We start from the raw sequence: 24,150 nt of genomic DNA, 5'->3' as shown, positions 1-24,150 counted from the left end.
AATGGACAAATGTAGAGAGAGATAATTCCAAAAAGGGTCTGTAATTTTAAGGCATTGTAAACTCTTTTTGGTTTTTAAATATAAGGTTTTGCAATCATCATGAAAAGGGGGAGGCGGGGGATTTTCAACTGTGTGTTGACTCCCAATCCATAATTCTTTCCTTACAAAAAAATAGCCCATTACGCATAATAAATCACTTACAATCATCTATGATCGTTAGGTCTGCTTTTTGTAAATGGGTAAAATATTGGCTTGTTTGACACGGGTAAATATCCGACCACACGTTCACATGAGAATTTAATGTTATTCTCTTTAAAATGTTTGGATCCACAGGTCATTTGCATCTTTAGTATGTTTCAAGCATGCATATCCATTTTTTGAAACATGTGTAGAAAAATCTCTTTCTTATAAAATTCTGAGCTATTAGGGTTGAACAAGTGGGATATCCCAAACTTGGATAACAAAACTTTTGTCTTCATTTGTGGTGTGTGAATAATTTTTTTTACTTACATTTTTTATTTCTTTAAATTCTTTCCATACATAAACTCTAAAATTTTCATTTTGTTGTGATCTATTTGCCTTTCATCCCTTTTTTTGTTTACGAGATGAAGGGAAAGTGAAAACTCAAGTTTTGATTAAAGAAAAAAGTATACATCTAAAATGGAAATTCTCAATGCACAAATGTGGTGAGAGATAATTCCAAAAAGTGTCTGTAATTTTTCGGGATTGTAAGTCTTGTTAGTTTTTATATATCAGGTTTTGCAATCGTCGGGAAAATGATTAGGTAGGGGATTTATAACTTAGTGTTGACTCCCTATCCATAAGTCCTTCCTTACAAAAATATTGCCCGTTACGAATGAAAAATCACTTTACAATCATCTATGCTCGTTAGTTCAGCTTTTTGTAAACGGACAAAATAATGGCTTGTTTGACTCGGGTAAATTTCCCCCCTCACGTTCACTTGAGAATTTAATGTTATTCTCTTTAAAAGGTTTGGATCCATACATCATTTTATTATTTAACATGTTTCAAGTATGCATATCTATTTTTTAAAACATGTGTAGAAAAATCTCTTTCTTATAAAATTCCGAACTATTAGGGTTGAACAAGTGGAATTTCCCAAACTGGGATAACAATACTTTTGTGTACATTTGTTGTGTGTGAATAAATTTTCTTTACTTACATTTGTTTATTTCTTTAAATACTTTCCGTACATAAACTCTAAAATTTTCATTTTGTTGTCATCTATTAGCCTTCTATCATTTTTTTTGTTTACGAGATGAAGGGAAAGTGAAAACTCAAGTTCACAATGCACAAATGTAGAGAGAGGTAATTTCAAAAAGCGTCTATAATTTTTAGGGATTGTAAACTCCTTTTAGTTTTTATATATCTGGTTCTGCAATCAAAAGGAAAAAGGGGAGGCGGGAGATTTTTAACTGACTGTTGACTCCCAATCCATAAGTCATTCCTTACAAAAATATTTCCCGTTACACATGATAAATCACTTTATGATCGTTGAATCTGCTTTTCTTAATGGGCAAAATAATGGCTTGTTTGACTAGGGTAAAAATCCCACCACATGTTCACTTGAGAATTTAATGTTATTCTCTTTAAAAGGTTTGGATCAATAGGTCATTTGCATCTTGAAATTTTTTCAAGCATGCATATCCATTTTTTTAAACATGTGTATAAAAATATCTTTCTTATAAAATTCTGAGCTATTAGGGTTGAACAAGTGGAATATCCCAAACTTGGATAACAAAACTTTTCTGTTCATTTGTGGTGTGTGAATAAATTTTACTTACTTATATTTCTTTATTGCTTTAAATTCTTTCCATACATAAACTCTAAAATTTTCTTTTTGTTGAGATCTATTTGCCTTTTATCTCTTTTTTTTTTTACAAGATGAAGGGAAAGTGAAAACTCAAGTTTTTATTTAAGAAAAAAATATACATCGAAAATGGAAATGCACAATGCAAAAATGTTGAGAGAAATAATTCCAAAAATTGTCTGTAATTTTTAGGGATTGCAAACACTTTTTAGTTTTTATATATCAGGTTCTGTAGTAGTCGAGAAAAGGGGAAGGAGGGGGATTTTTTAACTGAGTATTGACTCCCAATCCATTAGAAATTCTTTACAAAAATATTGCCGATTACGCATGATAAATAACTTTACAATCATCTATGATCATTAGGTCAGCTTTTTGTTAATGGGCAAATTAATGGTTTGTTTGACTCTGGTAAATATCCCACCGCACGTTCACTTGTGAATTACATGTTATTCTCATTAAAAGGTTTGGATCCTTATGTCAATTGCATCTTCAACATGTTTCAAGCATGCATATCCTTTTTTTGAAACATGTGTAAAAAATTCTCTCTCTTATAAAATTTCGTGCTAATGGGGTTGAACTAGTGGAATTTCCCAAACTTGTATAACAAAACTTTTGTGTTCATTTGTGGTGTGTGAATAAATTTTCTTTACTTACATTTGTTTTTGCTTGAAATTCTTTCCATACATAAACTCTAAAATTTTCATTTTGTTGTGATCTATTTGTCTTCTATCTCTTTTATTGTTTACTAGATGCAGGGAAAGTGTACACTCAAGTTTGATTTTTAAAAAAAGTATACATCTAAAATGGAAAAGATCAATGCACAAATGTAGAGAGAGGTAATTCAAAAAAGTTACTGTAATTTTAGGGATTGTAAACTCTTTTTAGTTTTTATATATCAAGTTCTGCAATCGTCGGGAAAAGGGCGAGGTAGGGGACTTTTAACTGAGTGTTGACTCCCAATCCATAAGTCGTTTCTTTCAAAAACATAGCCCGTTACCCATGATAAATCACTTTACAATCATCTATGCTCGTTGGGTCAGTTTTTTGTAAATGGGCAAAAAATGGCTTGTTTGACTCGGTTAAATATCCTATCGCACATTCACTTGAGAATTTAATGTTATTCTCTTTAAAAGGTTTTGATCCATAGGTCATTTGCATCTTTAACATGTTTCATGCATGCATATCCATTTTTTAAAACATGTGTAGAAAAATCTCTTTCTTATAAAATTCCGAACAATTAGGGTTGAACTAGTGGAATTTCCTAAACTTGAAAAACAAAACTTTTGTGTTCATTTGTGGAGTGTGAATAAATTTTGTTTTCTTAAATTTTTTTATTTCTATAAATTCTTTCCATACATAAACTCTAAAATTTTCATTTTGTTGGGATCTACTTGCCTTTTATCTCTTTTTTTGTTTGCAAGATAAAGGGAAACTGAAAACTCAAGTTTTGGTTTAAGAAAAAAGTATCCATCTAAAATGGAAATGAAAAGTTCACATATTAAGATAGAGATAATTCCAAAAAGTGTTCATAATTTTTTTGGGTTGTAAACTCTTATTTGTCTTTATTTATCAAGTTCTGCAATCGTCGGGAAAAGGGGGAGGAGGGCCATTTTTAACTAAGTGTTGACTCCCAATCCATAAGTCATTCCTGAAAAAAATATAGGCCATTACACATGATAAATCACTTTACAATCATCTATTATTGTTAGGTCAGCTTTTTTGTAAATGGGCCAAATAATGGCTTGCTTGACTCGGGTAAATAACCCACTGCACGTTCACTTGAGAATTTAATGTTATTCTCTTTAAAATGTTTGGATCCATAGGTCATTTTCATCTTCAACATGTTTCAAGCATGCATATCCATTTTTTAAAACATGTGTAGAAAAATCTCTTTCTTACAAAATTCCGACCTATTAGGGCTGAACTAGTGGAATTTCCCAAACTTCGATAACAAAACTTTTGTGTTCGTTTGTGGTGTTTGAATAAATTTTCTTTACTTACTTTTTTTATTGCTTTAAATTTTTTCCATACATAAACTCTAAAATTTTCATTTTGTTGTGATCTAATTGCCTTTTATCTCTTTTTTTGTTTACGAGATGAAGGGAAAGTGAAAACTCAAGTTTTGATACATGAAAAAAGTATACATCTAAAATGGAAATGCACAATGCACAAATTTAGAGAGAGAAAATTCCAAAAAGTGTGTGTAATTTTTGGGGATTTTAATATCTTTTTGGTTTTTATATATCAGGTTCTGCAATCGTCGGGAAAAGGGGGAGGCGAGAGATTTTTAACTGACTGTTGACTCCCAATCCATCTGTCATTCCTTAGAAAAATATATCCCATTACACATGATAAATCACTTTACAATCATCTATGTTCGTTAGGTAAGCTTTTTGTAAATGGGCAAAATAATGGCTTGTTTGATTTGGGTAAATATCCCACCCCACATTCACTTGAGAATTTAATGGTATTCTCTTTAAAAGGTTTGGATCCGTTGGTCATTTGGATCTTTAACATGTTTCAAGCATGCATATCCAATTTTAAAAACATGTGTAGAAAAATATCTTTCTTATAAAATTCTGATCTATTAGGGTTGAACTAGTGGAATTTCCCAAACTTGGATAACAAAACTTTTGTCTTCATTTGTAGTGTGTGAATAAATTTTCTTTACTTATGTTTGTTTATTTCTTTAAATTCTTTCCAAACATAAACTCTGAAATTTTCATTTTGTTATGAGCTATTTACATTTTACCCCTTTTATTTTTTACGAGATGAAGGAAAAGTAAAAACTCAAGTTTCTATTCATGAAAAAAGTATACATCTAAAGTGGGAATGCACAATCAACAAATGTAGAGAGAGATAATTCCAAAAAGTTTCTCTATTTTTTAAAGATTTTAAACTCTTTTTAGATTTTATATATTAGGTTCTGTAAATGTCGGGAAAAGGGGGAGGCGGGGGATTTTTAACTATGTGTTGACTCCCTATCCATAAGTCATTCCTTTCAAAAATATAGCCCATTACACATGATAAATCACTTTACAATCATCCATGATCGTTAGGTCAGCTTTTTGAAAATGGGAAAAATAATGGCTTGTTTAACTCGGGTAAATATCCCAACGCACGTTCACTTGAGAATTTAATGTTATTCTCTTTAATAGGTTCGGATCCGTAGGTCATTTGCATCTCTAACATGTTTCAAGCATGCATATCAATTTTTTAAAACATGAGTAGAAAAATCACTTTCTTATAAAATTTTGAGCTATTAGGGTTGAACTAGTGGAATTTCCAAAACTTGAATAACAAAAATTTTGTGTTCATTTGTAGTGTGTGAATAAATTTGCTTTACTTACATTAGTTTATTGCTTTAAATTCTTTCCATAAATAAACTTTAAAATTTTCATTTTGTTGTGATCTTTTTGCCCTCTTATCTCTTTTTTTGTTTACGAGATGAAGGGAAAGTGAAAACTCCAGTTTGTGTTTAAGAAAAAAGAATACATCTAAAATGAAAATGCACAAAGCACAAATGTAGAGAGCGAGAAATCCAAAAATTGTTCATAATTTTAAGGGAATGTAAACGCTTTTTTGTTTTTATATATCAGGTTCTGCAATCGTCAAGAAAAGGGGGAAGTTGGGCATTTTTAACTGTGTGTTGACTCCCAATCAGTAAGTCAATCCTTACAAAAATATAGCCCGTTACGTATGATAAATCACTTTACAATCATCTATGATCGTTAGGTCAGCTTTTTGTAAATGGACAAAATAATGGCTTGTTTGACTTGGGCAAATATCCCACCGCACGTTCACTTGAGAATTTAATGTTATTCTCTTTAAAAGGTTTGGATCCATTGGTCATTTGCTTCTTTAACATGTTTCAAGCAGGCATATACATTTTTAAAAATGTGTAGAAAAATATTTTTCGTATAAAATTCCGCGCGATTAGGGTTGAACTAGTAGATTTTCCCAAACTTGGAAAACAAAACTTTTGTCTTCATGTGTGGTGTGTGAATAAATTTTATTTACTTAAATTTGTTTTTTTCTTTAATTTATTTCCATACATAAACTCTAAAATTTTCATTTTATTGTGAGCTTTTTAAATTTTTATCTCTTTTTTTGTTTACGAGATGAAGGGAAAGTGAAAACTCAAGTTTCTGTTCACAAAAAAAGTATACATCTAAAATGTAAATGCACAATGAAAAAATGCAGAGAGATAATTCCAAAAGGTTTCTGTAATTTTTAGGGACTGTAAACTCTTTTTTGTTTTTATATATTAGGTTCTGTAATCGTCATGAAAAAGGGTAGGCGGGGGATTTTTAACTGAATGTCGACTCTGTATCTATAAGTCATTCCTTACAAAATTATTTCCTGCTACACATGATAAATCACTTTTCAATCATCTATGATCGTTAGGTCAGCTTTTTGTAAATGGGCAAAATAATGGCTTGTTTGACTCGGTAAATATCCCACCGCACGTTCACTTGAGAATTTAATGTTCTTCTCTTTAAAATATTTGGATCCGTAAGTCATTTGCATCTTTAACATGTTTTAACCATGCATATCCATTTTTTAAAACATGTGTAGAAAAATCTCTTTCTTATAAAATTTCGAGCTATTAGGGTTGAACTAGTGGAATTTCTCAAACTTGGATAACAAAAGTTTTGTGTTCAATTGTGCTGTGTGAATAAATTTTCTTTACTTATATTTTTTATTGCTTTAAATTCTTTCCACACATAAACTCTAAAAGTTTCATTTTGTTGTGATCTTTTTGCCTTTTATCTCTTTTTTTGTTTACGCGATGAAGGGAAAGTGAAAATTCAATTTTTTTGTTTAAGAAAAAAGTATAGATCTTAAATGAAAGTACACAATGCAAAAATGTAGAGAGAGATAATTCCAAAAGGTTATCGTAATTTTTAGGGATTTTAAAATCTTTTTAGTTTTTATATGTCAGGTTTTGCAATCGTTGGGAAAAGGGCGAGGCGGGGGATTTTTGACTGAGTGTTGAATCTCATCCAAAATTCTTTCCTTGCAAAAATATTGCCTGTTACGCATGATAAATCACTTTACAATCATCTATGATGGTTAGGTCAGCTTTTTGTAAATGGGTAAAATAATGGTTTGTTTGACTTACGTAAATTTCCCACCGCACGTTCACTTGAGAATTTAATATTATTCTATTTTAAAGGTTTGGATTTGTAGGTTATTTTCATCTTTAATATGTTTCAAGCTTGAATATTCATTTTTTAAAACATGTGCAGAAAAATCTCTTTCTTATAAAATTCCGAGATATTAGGGTTTAACTAGTGGAATTTCCCAAACTCTGATTACAAAACTTTTGTGTTCATTTGTGGTGTGTTAATAAAATTTCTTTACTTTCATTTGTTTATTGTTTTAAATTCTTTCCATACTTAAACTCTAAAATTTTAACTTTGTTCTAAACTAATAGCCTTTTACCTCTTTTTTTGTTTATGAGATGAAGGGAAAGTGAAAAAAAAAGCTTAGCTTTAAGAAAAAAGTATACATCTAAAATGGAAATGCACAATGCAAAAATGTAGAGAGAGATAATTCCAAAAAGTGACAGTAATTATAAGGGATTGTAAATTTTTTTTTTTTTATATATCAGGTTCTGCAATCGTCTGGAAAAAGGGGAGGTGGGGGATTTTTAACTGAGTGTTGACTCCCAATCCATTAGTCATTCCTTAAAAAAATATAACCCGTTACGCATGATAAATCACTTTACAATAACCAATAATCATTAGGTCAGCTTTTTGTAAAGGAGCAAAATAATGGCTTGTTTGACTCGGGTAAATATCCACCGGATGTTCACTTGAGAATTTAATGCTATTCTGTTTCAAAGGTTTGGATGAGTAGGTCATTTGCATCTTTAATATGTTTCAAGCATGCATATCCATTTTTTAAAACATGTGAAGAAAAAACTCTTTCTAATAAAATTCTGAGATATTAAGGTTGAACTAGTGGAATTTCGCAAACTTCGATAACAAAACTTGTGCTCATTTGTGGTGTGTTAATAAATTTCCTTTACTTACATTTGTTTTTTTTAAAATTTTTTCCATACTTAACTCTAAAATTTTAAATTTGCTGTGAACTATTAGCCTTTTACCTCTTTTTTTGTTTACGAGATGAAGGGAGAGTGAAAACGAAAGTTTTGCTTTAAGAAAAAAGTATATATCTGAAATGGAAATGCACAATGTAAAAATGTAGAGAGAGATAATTTCAAAAAGTGACAATAATTTTTAGGGATTGTAAATTTATTTTTGTTTTTATATATCAGGTTTTGCAATCGTCGGGAAAAGGGGGAGGCGGGGGATTTTTAATTGAGTGTTGACTCCCAATCCATAAGTCATTCCTTACAAAAATATAGCCCGATACGCATGGTAAATGACTTTACAATAATCAATGATTGTTAGGTCAACTTTTTGTAAATGGGCAAATTAATGGCTGGTTTGCTCGAGTAAATTTCCCACCGCACGTTCACTTGAGAATTTAATGTTATTCTATTTAAAAGGTTTGGATCAGTGGGTCATTTGCATCTTTAATATGTTTCAAACATGCATATCCTTTTTTTAAAGCGTGTGTAGAAAAATCACTTTCTTATAAAATTTCGAGATATTAGGGTTGAACTAGTGGAATTTCCCAAACTTGGATAACAAAACTTGTGTTCATTTGTGGTGTGTTAATAAATTTTCTTTACTTACATTTGTTTATTGCTTTAAATTCTTTCCACACTTAAACTCTAAAATTTTAATTTTGTTGTGAACTATTAGCCTTTTACCTCTTTTTTGTTTACGAGATGAAGGGAAAGTGAAAACGAAAGTTTTGCTTTAAGAAAAAATTATACATCTAAAATGGAAATGCATAATGCAAAAATGTAGAGAGAGATAATTCCAAAAAGTGTCTGTAATTTTTTGGGATTGTAAACACTTTTTAGTTATTAAATATAATGGCTTGTTTCACTCGGGTAATTATCCTATCGCACGTTCACTTGAGAATTTAATGTAGTTATCTTTTAATGGTTTGGATTCGTAGGCCTTTGGCATCTTTAACATGTTTCAAGCATGCGTATCCATTTTTTAAAACATGTGTAGATAAATATCTTTCCTATAAAATTCTGAGTTATTAGGGTTGAACTAGTGGAATTTCTAAAACTTGGATACAAAACTTTTGTGTTCATTTGTGGTGTGTGAATAAATTTTCTTTACTGACATTTCTTATTGCATTAAATTCATTCCATACATAAACCCTAAAATTTTCATTTTGTTGTGAGCTATTTACCTTTTATCTCTTTTTTTGTTTACGAGATGAAGGGAAAGTGAAAACTCAAGTTTTGGATTAGGAAAGAAGTATACATCAAAAATGGAAGTACACAATGCACTAATGTAGAGAGAGAGAATTCCTAAAAGTGTCTGTAATTTTTAGGGATTGTAAACTCTTTTTAGTTTTTATATATTAGGTTCTGCAATTGTCTGGAAAAGTGGGAGGCGGGGGATTTTTAACCGAGCGTTGACTCCTAATCCATAACTCATTCCTTACCAACATATAGCCCATTACGCATGATAAATCACTATACAATCTTCTATGATCGTTCAGTCAGCTTTTTGTAAATGGGCAAAATAATGGCTTGTTTGACTCGGGGAAATATCCCACTGCACGTTCACTTGAGAATTTAATGTGATTCTCAGTAAAAGGTTTGGATCCATTGGTCATTTGCATCTTTAATATGTTTCAAGCATGCATATCCATTTTTTAAAACATTTTAAAAAAATCTCTTTCTTAAAAAATTCCGAGCTATTAAAGTTGAACTAGTGGAATTTCCCAAACTTGGATAACAAAACTTTTGTGTTCAGTTGTGGTGTGTGAATAAACTTTCTTTTACTTACTTTTTTTATTGCTTTAAATTCTTTCCATACATAAACAAGAAAATTTTCATTTTGTTGAGAACTATTGTCCTTTCATCTCTTTTTTTGTTTACGAGATGAAGGGAAAGAGGAAACTCAAGTTTGTATTTAAGAAAAAAAGTATACATCTAAAATGTAAATAGATAATGCACAAATCTAAAGCGAGATAATTCCAAAAAATTTCTAAAATTTTTAGGAATTGGAAACTCTTTTTAGTGTTTATATATTAGGTTCTACAATCGTCGGGAAAAAGGGGGAGGCAGGGGATTTTTAACTGAGTGTTGACTCCCAATCCATAAGTCATTCCTTACAAAAATATATCTCGTTACGAATGATAAATCACTTTGCAATCATCTATGATACTTAGGTCAGCTTTTTGTAAATGAGCAAAATAATGGCTTGTTTGACTCGAGTAAGTAACCCATTGAACATGCACTCGAGAATTTAATGTTATTCTCTTTAAAAGGTTTGGATCCATGGGTCATTTGCATCTTTAGTATGTTTCAATCATGCATATCCATGTTTTAAAACATGTGTAGAAAAATATCTTTCTTATAAAATTCAGAGGTATTAGGGTTGAACTAGTGGATTTTCCCAAACTTGGATAACAAAACTTTTGTTTTCATTTGTGATGTGGGAATAATTTTTCTTTACTTACATTTTTTTATTGCTTTAAATAATTTTTATACATAAACTCTAAAATTTTCATTTTGTTGTGCTCTATTTGCCTTTTATCTCTTTTTTTTTTTTTGACGAGATGTAGAGAAAGTAAAAACTCAAGTTTGATTTTAAAAAAAAAAAGTATACATCTAAAATTGAAATGCACAATGCACAAATATATAGAGGGATAATTCCAAAAAGGGTCTGTAATTTTAAGCGATTGTAAACTCTTTTTGATTTTTTTATATAAGGTTTTGCAATCGTCTCAAAAAGGGGGATACGAGGGATTTTTAACTGAGTGTTTACCCCTATCCATAATTTTTTCCTTACAAAAAAATTGCCCGTTACGTGTGATAAATCACTTCACAATCATCTATGGATGTTACGTCAACTTTTTGTAAATGGGCAAAATAATGGCTTGTATGACTCGGGTAAATATCCCACTGCATGTTAACTTGAGAATTTAATGTTACTCTTTAAATGGTTTTGATCCATAGGTCATTTGCATCTTTAACATGTTTCAAGCATGCATATCCATTTTTTAAAACATGTGTAGAAAAATCTCTTTTTTATAAAATTCCGAGCTATTAGGGTTGAACTAGTGGAATTTCCCAAACTTGGATAACAATACTTCTGTGATCATTAGTGATGTGAGAATAAATTTTCTTTACTTACATTTGTTTATTGCTTTAAATAATTTCTATACATAAAATCTAAAATTTTCATTTTGTTGTTATCTATTTGCCTTTTACCTCTTCTTTTTTTTTACGAGATGTAGAGAAAGTGAAAACTCAAGTTTTGATTTAAAAAAAAAAGTATATATCTAAAATGGAAATGCACAATGGACAAATGTAGAGAGAGATAATTCCAAAAAGGGTCTATAATTTTAAGCGATTGTAAAGTCTTTTTGGTTTTTAAATATAAGGTTTTGCAATCGTCGTGAAAAGGGGGAGGCGGGGGATTTTTAACTGAGTGTTGACTCCCAATCCATAATTCTTTCCTTACAAAAAAAATAGCCCATTACGCATAATAAATCACTTACAATCATCTATGATCGTTAGGTCTGCTTTTTATAAATGGGCAAAATATTTGCTTGTTTGACACGGGTAAATATCCGACCACACGTTCACATGAGAATTTAATGTTATTCTCTTTAAAATGTTTGGATCCACAGGTCATTTACATCTTTAATATGTTTCAAGCATGCATATCGATTTTTCGAAACATGTGTAGAAAAATCTCTTTCTTATAAAATTCTGAGCTATTAGGGTTGAACAAGTGGGATATCCAAAACTTGGATAACAAAACCTTTGTCTTCATTTGTGGTGTGTGAATAAATTTTTTTTACTTACATTTTTTTATTGCTTTAAATTCTTTCCATACATAAACTCTAAAATTTTCATTTTGTTGTGATCTATTTGCCTTTTATCCCTTTTTTTGTTTACGAAATGAAGGGAAAGTGAAAACTCAAGTTTTTATTTAAGAAAAAAGTAAACATCTAAAATGGAAATTCACAATGCACAAATGTGGAGAGAGATAATTCCAAAAATTGTCTGTAATGTTTCGGGATTGTAAGTCTTGTTAGTTTTTATATATCAGGTTTTACAATCGTCGAGAAAATGATGAGGTAGGGGATCTATAACTTAGTGTTGACTCCCTATCCATAAGTCCTTCCTTACAAAAATATTGCCCATTACGAATGAAAAATCAATTTACAATCATCTATGCTCGTTAGTTCAGCTTTTTGTAAACGGACAAAATAATGGCTTGTTTCACTCGGGTAAATTTCCCCCCCTCACGTTCACTTGAGAATTTAATGTTATTTTCTTTAGAAGGTTTGGATCCATACATCATTTTATTATTTAACATGTTTCAAGTATGCATATCTATTTTTTAAAACATGTGTAGAAAAATCTCTTTCTTATAAAATTCCGAACTATTAGGGTTGAACAAGTGGAATTTCCCAAACTGGGATAACAATACTTTTGTGTACATTTGTTGTGTGTGAATAAATTTTCTTTACTTAAATTTGTTTATTTATTTAAATACTTTCCGTACATCAACTCTAAAATTTTTATTTGTTGTCATCTATTAGCCTTCTATCTCTTTTTTTTTTTTTTACGAAATGAAGGCAAAGTGAAAACTCTAGTTTTGATTTAAGAAAAAAATATACACTTAAAATGGAAATGCACAATGCACAAATGTAGAGAGAGGTAATTTCAAAAAGCGTCTGTAATTTTTAGGGATTGTAAACTCTTTTTAGTTTTTATATATCTGGTTCTGCAATCAAAAGGAAAAAGGGGAGGCGGGGGACTTTTAACTGAGTGTTGACTCCCAATCCATAAGTCATTCCTTACAAAAATATTTCCCATTATACATGATAAATCACTTTATGACCTTTGAATCTGCTTTTTTTAAATGGAAAAAATAATGGCTTGTTTGACTAGGGTAAAAATCCCACCACACGTTCACTTGAGAATTTAATATTATTCTCTTTAAAAGGTTTAGATCCATAGGTCATTTGCATCTTGAAATTGCTTCAAGCATGCATATCCATTTTTTTAAACATGTGTAGAAAAAAATCTGTCTTATAAAATTCCGAGCTATTAGGGTTGAACAAGTGGAATATCCCAAACTTGGATAACAAAACTTTTCTGTTCGTTTGTGGTGTGTGAATAAATTTTATTTACTTACATTTCTTTATTACTTTAAATTCTTTCCATACATAAACTCTAAAATTTTCTTTTTGTTGTGATCTATTTGCCTTTTATCTCTTCTTTTGTTTACAAGATGAAGGGAAAGTGAAAACTCAAGTTTTTATTTAAGAAAAAAGTATACATCTAAAATGGAAATGCACAATGCAAAAATGTAGAGAGAGGTAATTCCAAAAATTGTCTGTAATTTTTAGGGATTGCAAACAGTTTTTAGTTTTTTATATATCAGGTTCTGTAGTCATCGGGAAAAGGGGGAGGTCGGCGATTTTTAACTTAGTATTGACTCCCAATCCATCAGTCATTCTTTACAAAAATATTGTCGATTACGCTTGATAAATCACTTTACATTCATCTATGATCGTTAGGTCAGCTTTTTGTAAATGGGTAAATTAATGGCTTGTTTGACTCTGGTAAATATCCCACCACACGTTTACTTGTGAATTACATGTTATTCTCATTAAAAGGTTTGGATCCATAGGTCAATTGCATCTTCAACATGTTTCAAGCATGCATATCCTTTTTTTGAACCATCTGTAAAAAAGTCTCTCTTATAAAATTTTGTGCTATTGGGGTTGAACTAGTGGAATTTCCCAAACTTGTATAACAAAACTTTTGTGTTCATTTGTGGTGTGTGAATAAATTTTATTTACTTACATTTGTTTATTGCTTGAAATTTTTTCCATACATAAACTCTAAAATTTTCATTTTGTTGTGATCTATTTGCCTTCTATCTCTTTTATTGTTTACTAGATGAAGGGAAAGTGTAAACTCAAGTTTTGATTTAAAAAAAAGTATACATCTAAAATGGAAAAGATCAATGCACAAATGTAGAGAGAGGTAATTCAAAAACGTTTCTTTAATTTTAGGGATTGTAAACTCTTTTTAGTTTTTATATATCAAGTTCTGCAATCGTCAGGAAAAAGGCGAGGTGGTGGATTTTTAACTGAGTGTTGACTCCCAAAGCATAAATCGTTTCTTTCAAAAATATAGACCGTTACCCATGATAAATCACTTTACAGTCATCTATGCTCGTTGGGTCAGCTTTTGTAAATGGGCAAAAAATGGCTTGTTTGACTCGGTTAAATATCCCATCGCACGTTCACTTGAGAATTTAATGTTATTCTCTTGAAAAGGTTTTGATCCATAGGTCATCTGCATCTTTAACATGTGTCATGCATGTATATCCATTTTTTAAAACATGTGTAGAAAAATCTCTTTCTTATAAAATTCTGAACTATTAGGGTTGAACTAGTGGAATTTCCCAAACTTGAAAAACAAAACTTTTGTGTTCATTTGTGGAGTGTGAATAAATTTTGTTTTCTTAAATTTTTTTTATTGCTATAAATTCTTTCCATACATAAACTCTAAAATTTTCATTTTGTTGGGATCTATTTGCCTTTTATCTCTTTTTTTGTTTGCAAGATAAAGGGAAACTGAAAACTCAAGTTTTGGTATAAGAAAAAAGTATCCATCTAAAATGGAAATGAAAAATTCACATATTAAGATAGAGATAATTCCAAAATGTGTTCGTAATTTTTTGGGGTTGTAAACTCTTATTTGTCTTTATTTATCAAGTTCTACAATCGTCGAGAAAAGGAGGAGGCGGGGCATTTTTAACTAAGTGTTGACTCCCAATCCATAAGTCATTCCTGACAAAAATATAGGCCGTTGCACATGATAAATCCCTTTACAATCATCTATGATTGTTATGTCAGTTTTTTTGTAAATGGGACAAATAATGGCTTGTTTGACTCAGGTAAATATCCCACTACACGTTCACTTGAGAATTTAATGTTTTTCTCTTTAAAATGTTTGGATCCATAGGTCATTTGCATCTTCAACATGTTTCAAGAATGCATATCCATTTTTTAAAACATGTGTAGAAAAATCTCTTTGTTATAAAATTCTGACCTATTAGGGCTCAACTAGTGGAATTTCCCAAACTTGGATAACAAAACTTTTGTGTTCATTTGTGGTGTTTGAATAAATTTTCTTTACTTACTTTTGTTTATTGCTTTAAATTCTTTCCATACATAAACTCTAAAATTTTCATTTTGTTGTGATCTATTTGCCTTTTATCTCTTTTTTTGTTTACGAGATGAAGGGAAAGTGAAAACTCAAGTTTTGATATATGAAAAAAGTATACATCTAAAATGGAAATGCACAATGCACAAACTTAGAGAGAGAAAATTCCAAAAAGTGTGTGTAATTTTTGGGCATTTTATATCTTTTTGGTTTTTATATATCAGGTTTTGCAATTGTCGGGAAAAGGGGGAGACGAGAGATTTTTAACTGACTGTTGACTCCCAATCCATCTGTCATTCTTTAGAAAAATATATCCCATTACGCATGATAAATCACTTTACAATCATCTATGATCGTTAGGTCAGCTTTTTGTAAATGGGCAAAATAATGGCTTGTTTGACTTGGGTAAATATCCCATCACATGTTCACTTGATAATTTAATGTTATTCTCTTTAAAAGGTTTGGATCCATTGGTCATTTGGATCTTTAACATGTTTCAAGCATGCATATCCATTTTTAAAAACATGTGTAGAAAAATATCTTTCTTATAAAATTCCAAGCTATTAGGGTTGAACTAGTGGAATTTCCCAAACTTGGATAACAAAACTTTTTTCTTCATTTGTAGTGTGTGAATAAATTTTCTTTACTTATCTTTGTTTATTGCTTTAAATTCTTTCCAAACAAAAACTCTAAAATTTTCATTTGGTTGTGAGCTATTTACATTTTATCCCTTTTATTTATTACGAGATGAAGGAAAAGTAAAAACTCAAGTTTCTATTCATGAAAAAAGTATACATCTAAAGTGGGAATGCACAATGAACAAATGTAGGGAGAGATAATTCCAAAAAGTTTCTCTATTTTTTAAAGATTTTAAACTCTTTTTAGATTTTATATATTAGGTTCAGTAATCGTCGAGAAAAGGGGGAGGCAGGGGAATTTTAACTATGTGTTTACTCCCTATCCATATGTCATTCCTTTCAAAAATATAACCCATTACACATGATAAATCACTTTACAATCATCCATTATCGTTAGGTCAGCTTTTTGAAAATGGGCAAAATAATGGCTTGTTTAGCTCGGGTAAATATCCCGCCGCACGTTCACTTGAGAATTTAATGTTATTCTCTTTGATAGGTTCGGATCCGTAGGTCAATTGCATCTTTAACATGTTTCAAGCATGCATATCCATTTTTTAAAACATGTGTAGAAAAATCACTTTCTTATAAAATTCCGAGCTATTAGGGTTGAACTAGTGGAATTTCCAAAACTTGGATAACAAATATTTTGTGTTCATTTGTAGTGCATGAATAATTTTTATTTACTTACATTTGTTTATTGCTTTAAATTATTTCCATACATAAACTTTAAAATTTTCATTTTGTTGTGATCTTTTTGCCCTCTATCTCTTTTTTTGTTCACAAGATGAAGGGAAAGTGAAAACTCAAGTTTGCATTTAAGAAAAAAGAATACATCTAAAATGAAAATGCACAAAGCACAAATGTAGAGAGATATAAATCCAAAAATTGTTCGTAATTTTTAGGGAATGTAAACTCTTTTTTTTTATATATCAGGTTCTGCAATCGTCAAGAAAAGGGGGAAGTTGGGGATTTTTAACTGTGTTTTGACTCCCAATCCATAAGTCAATCCTTAAAAAAATATAGCCCATTACGCATGATAAATCACTTTACAATAATCTATGATCGTTAGGTCAGCGTTTTGTAAATGGGCAAAATAATGACTTGTTTGACTCGGGTAAATATCCCACCGCACGTTCACTTGAGAATTTAATGTTATTCTCTTCAAAAGGTTTGGATTCATTGGTCATTTGCTTCTTTAACATGTTTCAAGCAGGCATATACTTTTTTAAAAACTTGTGTAGAAAAATATTTTTCTTAAAAAATTCCGTGCTTTTAGGGTTGAACTAGTAGAATTTCCCAAACTTGGATAACAAAACTTTTGTCTTCATGTGTGGTGTGTGAATAAATTTTATTTATTTAAATTTGTTTATTGCTTTAAATTATTTCCATACATAAACTCTAAAATTTTCATTTTATTGTGAGCTTTTTAAATTTTCATCTCTTTTTTTGTTTACGAGATGAAGGGAAAGTGAAAACTCAAGTTTCTGTTCATGAAAAAAGTATACATCTAAAATGTAATTGCATAATGAACAAATGGAGAGAGATAATTCCAAAAGGTTTCTGTAATTTTTAGGGATTGTAAACTCTTTTATGTTTTTATATATTAGGATCTGTAATCGTCAGGAAAAGGGGTAGGCGGGGGATTTTTAACTGAATGTTGACTCCGTATCCATAAGTCATTCCTTACAAAATTATTTCCCGCCACACATGATAAATCAATTTTCAATCATCTATGATCGTTAGGTCAGCTTTTTGTAAATGGGAAAAATAATGGCTTGTTTGACTCGGTAAATATCCCACCGCACATTCAATTGAGAATTTAATGTTCTTCTCTTTAAAATATTTGGATCCGTAAGTCATTTGTATCTTTAACATGTTTCAACCACGCGTATCCATTTTTTAAAACATGTGTAGAAAAATCTCTTTCTTATAAAATTCTGAGCTATTGGAATTTCTCAAACTTGGATAACAAAAGTTTTGTGTTCAATTGTGATGTCTGAATAAATTTTCTTTACTTACATTTATTTATTGCCTTAAATTCTTTCCATACATAAACTCTAAAATTTTCAATTTGTTGTGATCTTTTTGCCTTTTATCTCTTTTTTTGTTTACGCGATGAAGGGAAAGTGAAAACTCAAATTTTTTGTTTAAGAAAAAAGTATAGATATTAAATGAAAATGCACAATGCACAAATGTAGAGGGAGATAATTCCAAAAGGTTTTCGTAATTTTTAGGGATTTTAAACTATTTTTAGTTTTTATATATTAGGTTTTGCAATCGTTGGGAAAAGGGGGAGGCGGGGGATTTTTAACTGAGTGTTGACTCCCATCCAAAATTCATTCCTTGCAAAAATATTGCCTTTTACGCATGATAAATCACTTTACAATCATCTATGATCGTTAGATCAGGTTTTTGTTAATGGGCAAAATAATGGTTTGTTTGACTTGGGTAAATATCCCACCGCACGTTCACTTGAGAATTTAATATTATTCTATTTAAAATGTTTGGATTTGTAGGTCATTTGCATCTTTAATATGTTTCAAACTTGAATATCCATTTTTAAAAACATGTGCAGAAAAATCTCTTTCTTATAAAATTCCGAGATATTAGGGTTTAAGTAGTGGAATATCCCAAACTCTGATAAAAAAAACTTTTGTGTTCATTTGTGGTGTGTTAATTAAATTTATTTACTCTCATTTGTTTATTGCTTTAAATTCTTTCCATACTTAAACTCTAAAATTTTAATTTTGTTGTGAACTATTAGCCTTTTACCTCTTTTTTTGTTTACGAGATGAAGGGAAAGTGAAAACAAAAGTTTAGCTTTAAAAAAAAAGTATACATCTAAAATGGAAATGCACAAAGCAAAATTGTAAAGAGAGATAGTTCCAAAAAGTGACAGTATTTTTTAGGGATTGTAAAATTTTTTTTTTTTATATATCAGGTTCTGCAATCGTCGGGAAAAAGCGGAGGCGGGGGATTTTTAACTGAGTGTTGACTCCCAATCCATTAGTCATTCCTTACAAAAATATAACCCGTTACGCATGATAAAACACTTTACAATAACCAACGATCATTAGGTCAGCTTTTTCTAAAGGGGCAAAATAATGGCTTGTTTGACTCGGGTAAATATCCCACCGCACGTTCACTAGAGAATTTAATGCTATTCTGTTTAAAAGGTTTGGATGAGTACGTCATTTGAATCTTTAATATGTTTCAAGCATGCATATCCATTTTTTAAAACATGTGAAGAAAAAACTCTTTCTAATAAAATTCCGAGATATTAAGGTTGAACTAGTAGAATTTCGCAAACCTGGATAACAAAAATTGTGTTCATTTGTGGTGTGTTAATAAATTTTTTTTTACTTATATTTTTTTTTAAAATTCTTTCCATACTTAACTCTAAAATTTTAATTTTGTTGTGAACTATTAGCCTTTACCTCTTTTTTTGTTTACGAGATGAAGGGAAAATGAAAACGAAAGTTTTGCTTTAAGAAAAAAGTATATATCTGAAATGGAAATGCACAATGTAAAAATGTAGATAGAGATAATTCCAAAAGGTAACAGTAAGTTTTAGGGATTGTAAACTTATTTTTGTTTTTATATATCAGGTTCTGCAATCGTCGGGAAAAGGGGGAGGCAGGGAATTTTTAACTGAGTGTTGACTACCAATCCATAAGTCATTCCTTACAAAAATATAGACCGATACGCATGATAAATCACTTTACAATAATCAATGATCGTTAGGTCAACTTTTTGTAAATGGGCAAAATAATGGTTGGTTTGCTCGGGTAAATTTCCTACCGCACGTTCACTTGAATATTTATTGTTATTCTGTTTAAAAGGTTTGGATCAGTGGGTCATTTGCATCTTTAATATGTTTCAAACATGCATATCCTTTTTTTAAAGCATGTGTAGAAAAATCTTTTTCTTATAAAATTCCGAGATATTAGGGTTGAACTAGTGAAATTTCCCAAACTTGGATAACAACACTTGTGTTCATTTGTGGTGTGTTAATAAATTTTCTTTACTTATATTTGCTTATTGCTTTAAATTCTTTCCACACTTAAACTCTAAAATTTTAATTTTGTTGTGAACTATTAGTCTTTTACCTCTTTTTTTCTTTACGAGATGAAGGGAAAGTGAAAACGAAAGTTTTGCTTTAAGAAAAAAAATACATCTAAAATGGAAATGCATAATGCAAAAATGTAGAGAGAGATAATTCCAAAAAGTGATAGTAATTTTTAGGATTGTAAAATTATTTTTGTTTTTATATATCGGGTTCTGCAATCGTCGGGAAAAGGGGGAGGCGATGGATTTTTAACTGAGTGTTGACTCCCAATCCATAAGTCATTCCTTAAAAAAATATACCCCATTACACATGATAAATCACTTTACAATCATCAATGATCGTTAGGTCAGCTTTTTGTAATTTGGCAAAATAATGGCTTGTTTCACTCAGGTAATTATCCCATCGCACGTTCACTTGAGAATTTAATTTAATTATCTTTTAATGGTTTGAATTCGTAGGTCTTTGGCATCTTTAATATGTTTCAAGCATGCATATCCATTTTTTAAAACATGTGTAGAAAAATACCTTTCTTATAAAATTCTGAGTTATTAGGGTTGAACTAGTCGAATTTCTAAAACTTGGATACAAAACTTTTGTGTTCATTTGTGGTGTTTGAATAAATTTTATTTACTGACATTTCTTATTGCATTAAATTCATTCCATACATAAACCCTAAAATTTTCATTTTGTTGTGAGCTATTTACCTTTTATCTGTTTTTTTGTTTACGAGATGAAGGGAAAGTGAAAACTCAAGTTTTGGTTTAAGAAAGAAGTATACATCAAAAATGGAAATACGCAATGCACTAATGTAGAGAGAGATAATTTTGAAAAGTGTTTGTAATTTTTAGGGATTGTAAACTCTTTTTAGTTTTTATATATCAGGTTCTCCAATTATCGGGAAAAGGGGGAGGTGAGGGATTTTTAACCGAGTGTTGACTCCTAATCCATAACTCATTCCTTACCAACATGTAGCCCGTTACGCACGATAAATCATTATACAATCATCTATGATCGTTCAATCAGCTTTTTGTAAATGGGCAAAATAATGGTTTGTTTGACTCGGGTAAATATCCCACTGCACGTTCACTTGAGAATTTAATGTGATTCTCAATAAAAGGTTTGGATCCGTTGGTCATTTGCATCTTTAATATGTTTCAACCATGCATATCCATTTTTTAAAACATTTTAGAAAAATCTCTTTCTTAAAATATTTCGAGCTGTTAAAGTTGAACTAGTGGAATTTCCCAAACTTGGATAACAAAACTTTTGTGTTCAGTTGTGGTGTGTGAATAAACTTTCTTTACTTACTTTTTTTATTGCTTTAAATTCTTTCCATACTTAAACAAGAAAATTTTCATTTTGTTGAGAACTATTTGCCTTTTATCTCTTTCTTTTTTACGAGATGAAGGGAAAGAGGAAACTCAAGTTTTTATTTAAGAAAAAAAAGTATACATCTAAAATTTAAATAGATAATGCACAAATCTAAAGTGAGATAATTCCAAAAATTTTCTAAAATTTTTAAGAATTGTAAACTCTTTTTAGTTTTTATATATTAGGTTCTGCAATCGTCGGGAAAAGGGGGAGGCAGGGGATATTTAACTGAGTGTTCACTCCCAATCCATAAGTCATTCCTTAAAAAAATATATCTCATTACGCATGATAAATCACTTTGCAATAATCTATGATAGTTAGGTCAGCTTTTTGTAAATGAGCAAAATAATGGCTTATTTGACTAGGGTAAATATCCCACCGCACGTTCACTTGAGAATTTAATGTTATTCTCTTTAAAAGGTTAGGATCCATAGGTCATTGGCATCTTTAACATGGTTCAAGCATGCATATCAATTTTTTAAAACATGTGCAGAAAAATCTTTTTCTTACAAAATTCTGAGCTATTAGGGTTGAACTAGTGGAATTTCCCAAACTTGGATAACAAAACTTTTATGTTCATTTGTGGTGTGTGAATAAATTTTATTTACTTACATTTTTTTATTGCTTTAAATTCTCTCCATACAAAACTCAAAAATTTTCATTTTGTTGTGATCTATTTGCGTTTTATCTGTTTTTTTCTTTACGAGATGAAGGGAAAGTGAAAACTCGAGTTTTGATTTATAAAAAAAGTATACATCTAAAATGGAAATGCACATTGCAAAAATGTGGAGAGAGATAATTCCAAAAAGTGTCTGTAATTTTTTGGGATTGTAAACACTTTTTAGTTATTAAATATCAGGTTCTACAATCGTCGGGAAAAGGGGGAGGCGGAGAATTTTAACTGAGTGTTGACTCCCAATCTATTAATCATTCATTAAAAAAATATAGCCCATTACGCATGATAAATCACTTTATAATCATATATGATCGTTTCATCAGCTTTTTGAAAATGGGTAGGATAAATGCTTGTTTGACTCGGGTAAACATCCCACCGCACATTCATTTGAAAATTTAATTTTAGTCTCTTGAAAAGGTTTGGATCCATAGGTCATTTACATCTTTGACATGTTTCTAGCATTCATATCCTTTTTTTAAAACTTGTGTAGAAAATTCTCTTTTTTATAAAATTCCGAGCTATCAGGGTTGAACTAATGGAATTTCCCAAACTCTGATAACAAAACTTTTGTGTTCATCTGTGGTGTGTGAATAAATTTTCTTTACTTACATTTGTTTATTGCTTTAAATTTTTTCCATTCATAAACTCTAAAATTTTCATTTTGTGGTGATCTATTTACCTTTTATCTCTTTTCTTGTTTACGAGATGATGGGAAAATAAAAACTCAAGTTTTTATTTAAGGAAAAAGTACATCTAAATTGGAAATACACAAAGCACAAATGTAGAAAGAGATAATTTGGAAAAGTGTCTGTAATTTTTAGGATTGTAAAGTCTTTTTAGTTTTTATATATTAGGTTCTGCAATCGTCGCGAAAAGGGGGAGGCGGAGGATTTTCAACCGAGTATTGAATGCGAATCCATAAATCATTCCTAACAAAAATATAGCCCGTTACGCATGATAAATCACTTGACAATCTTGTAGGATCGTTAGGTCTGGTTTTTGTAAATGGGAAAAATAATTGCTTGTTTAACTCAGCTAAATATCCCACTACACGTTCACTTGAGAATTTAATGTTATTGTCTTTAAAAGGTTTGGATCCTTTAGTCATTTGCATCATTAACATGTTTCAATCATGCATATCCATTTTTTAAAACATGTGTAGAAAAATCTCTTTCTTATAAAATTCTGAGCTATTAGGGTTGAACTAGTGGAATTTCCCAAACTTGGATAAAAAAACTTTTGTGTTCTTTTGTGGTGTGTGAATAAATTTTCTTTACTTTAATTTTTTTATTGATTTAAATTATTTCCATACATAAACTCTAAAATTTTCTTTTTTTTTGTGATCTATTTTTTTCTACATACTCTAAAAAGTATACATCTAAACTTGAAATGCAAAATTCAAAAATGTAGAGAGAGATAATTCCAAAACATGTCTATAATTTTTAGGGATTGTAAACTCTTTTTAGTTTTTATATATCAAGTTCTGCAATTGTCTGGAAAAGGGGGAGGTGGGGGAATTTTATAAAAAGTGTTGACTTCCAATCCATAAGTCAATCCTTACAAAAATATTTCCCGTTATGCATGATAAATCATATTACAATCATCTATGATCGTTAGGTCAGCTTTGAGTAAATGGGCAAAGTAATGGCTTGTTTGACTCGGGTAAATATCCCACCACATGTTCACTGGAAAATTTAATGTTATTCTCTTTAATATTTTTGGATCCACAAGTCATTTGCATCTTTGACATGTTTGAAGCATTCATGTCCATTTTTTAAAACATATGTAGAAAATCTTTTTTTTATAAAATTCCCTGCTGTTAGGGTTGAACAAGTGGAATTTCCAAAACCTTGATAAAAAAACTTTTTTGTTCATTTGTGGTGTGTGAATAAATTTTATTTATTTACATTTGTTTTTGCTTTAAATTCTTTCTATACATATACTCTAAAATTTTCATTTTGTTGTGATTTATTTTTCTTTTATCTCTTTTTTTGTTTAAAAGATGAAGGGAAAGTGAAAAGTCAAGTTTTGGTTTATGAAAAAAGTATACATCTAAAATGGAAATACACAATGCACAAATGTAGAGTGGGATAATTCCAAAAAATTTAAACTCTTTTTATTTTTTATATACCATGTTCTGCAATTGTCGAGAAAATGGGGAGGAGGGGGATTTGTAACTGAGTGTTGACTCCCAATCCATAAGTCATTCCATACAAAATTTTAGCCAGTTATGCATGATAAATCACTACAATCATC

The sequence above is a fragment of the Aristolochia californica genome, unplaced genomic scaffold, assembly GCF_029961685.1.
Source record: "Aristolochia californica isolate CCGP_79_NKW_82.1479 unplaced genomic scaffold, dmAriCali1.0.hap1 SCAF_5, whole genome shotgun sequence".
Lineage (NCBI taxonomy): Eukaryota > Viridiplantae > Streptophyta > Magnoliopsida > Piperales > Aristolochiaceae > Aristolochia > Aristolochia californica.
Note: the sequence above shows the minus strand (reverse complement) of the source record.